Genomic DNA, 2,185 nt, shown 5'->3' on the forward strand with positions numbered 1-2,185 from the left:
AAAAAAAAAAAAAAAAGAAATATACTGGAGAATCACCCAATGCTGCCAGCACTGGAGGGAATCCTTGACTGCAAGTCTGCACATTCCTTTGCAAATGGAATCTTTCATTTCACCTTTATTGTTTACTATGACCCCTGAATTATCTTCAAAATAAAGAAACACACCATCTTTTCTCCAGTATGACTTCCACAGTACCACTGCCAGATTATCTTCTTTCTGAGCTCTGGTTTGCCTTTCTTAACTGTGGCCATCACCATGTCACCCACACCAGCAACGGGTAATCTGTCGAGACATCCCTTGATCCCCTTTACAAAGATGATATACAGATTCTTGGCTCCTACCAGAAGACCCAGGGAAATCCGGACACATGGAAGACCCACCATGTCCTTGCTTGGGCATCTTGGACAACCAGAAAAGAAAGCTAATCTTTCTAATTTTTGTAGAGATTGGGGTCTCATTCTTGCTCAGGATGGTCTCAAACTCCCGGCCTGAAGTGATCTTCCTGCCTCAGCCTCTGAAAATGCTAAGATTACAGGTGTGAACCACCATGCCTGGACAGTAAAATGTTAAAGAAAATATGCCCGGGAACCTAAGGAAACTCAAAGAAGAGTTAAAATAGACCAAGGTTAAGAAACTTTTCCGCCAGGCACTTACACCTATAATCCTAGCACTTGGGAGGCCAAGGTGAGTGGACTGCTTGAGCTCAGGAGTTCAGGACCAGTCTGAGCAAGAGCGAGACCTCATCTCTAAAAAAAAAAAAAAATAGCCAGGCATTGTGGCAGATGCTTGTAATCCCAGCTACTTGGGAGGCTAAGGCAAGACAATCAATTAAGCCTAAGAGTTTGAGGTTACTGTGAACTTTGACGCCACAGCACTCTACTGAGGGCAACAAAACAACACTCTGACTCAAAAAAAGGGGGGGCCTATAGTGAGTAGGGCACTGGCCCCAAATACCAGAGGTGGCAGGTTCAAATCCAGCCCCAGCCAAAAACTGCAGGGGGGGGGAAGACTGTGAAATGGAATGTCATCTAAACATAGAGTAAGAAGGATACAGCTACAGGAAAATACTGAAGGCACTATGTATGAAGGTCTCTAAAATTAGACCCACCAACTATACTCATCCTCATATCTTCAAACCATAAGTCCAGTTATTTTTCCTACTTGTAAATTGGTAACACATTCCACAAAGAAACTCAGATTCTCATATTCCCTCTTACACCAGAGCTACAGAAAAACCTTTTAAAGTATATATATATGTATAATTTCACAAAATTTTCTCCTCTGCACTTACTGGGATCATATCAACAAAATTCAACACTTTTCCCCCTTCCTCAAAATCTATTTCTTCCAGAAAACTTTTGTTAGCATTCGTGAAGAGATCTGGCACAGAAGCAAGTACTGCACTCATTCTGAAATGGCTAGCTACACTGAAACACTGTCAATATTCAGTATTTATAAGAGGCAAAAATATGACATAGAGATGTTTAAGTATCTTTGGGACCTAAACTCCCTAGAAACTTTGTGAAAGGACTTAAAAAGAGACAAAAGACATTTGGTAAAAGCTTTTACAAACATGCCTCATGTCAGAATTTTTCCAACAAAATGAGAACTACAATTTTAATGCAGTTACATCTGAACAATTACTACTATTAACTGATTATAATTATTAATTACTAATAACATCCAGAGCAAGATCTGGTCAAACACATACCAGATCCCCAATTCCCTCTGTCTCACACAGATACACATACACCCCCCACAAACTGTTACTTCATAGGTTCAGCAGCTATCAATGTCTTGGCCTAACAAAGTTTTAAGAAAAAGCCATAGCTGTGCCACCAGCATTCCTGCAAACTATTAAAAGCACACTTTATCCACTATGCCTTCCTACGCTGGAGAAGAGTAGGCAGAACTGCCTCTACAAAAATCTCACCCAGGCCACTCTAGCCAGAAGGTCAATGAAGATATGAATACATCAACCAAGAATGGAAAAAATAAATGAAGTATGATCTACAGAATTCAGGTCCTGTTCCTCTTATCCTCAAACTTAATATAGATGAACTTAGTTGAACAAAATGCCCCTCAAAATTAATGTGTGAAAAAGAAAGATTAAATGCTCCGTAGAACCAAACACTTCATTCACCATAGTTAGAGAAAGCTATTCTTTTTTTTTTTTTTTTTTTTT

General features: G+C 39.7%; 1 protein-coding gene and 1 pseudogene across 9 annotated transcripts in view; both read right to left on the bottom strand.

Moving 5' to 3' along the window:
* The window catches only part of R3HDM2 (R3H domain containing 2), a 192,034-nt gene that overhangs the window by 180,695 nt on the left and 9,154 nt on the right, over positions 1–2,185 (bottom strand). The window lies entirely within an intron of this gene.
* LOC111725535 lies at positions 16–461 on the bottom strand (annotated as a pseudogene).

Source organism: Otolemur garnettii, unplaced genomic scaffold (assembly GCF_000181295.1).
Source record: "Otolemur garnettii isolate 467f Iridium unplaced genomic scaffold, OtoGar3 scaffold00043, whole genome shotgun sequence".
Taxonomy (NCBI): domain Eukaryota; kingdom Metazoa; phylum Chordata; class Mammalia; order Primates; family Galagidae; genus Otolemur; species Otolemur garnettii.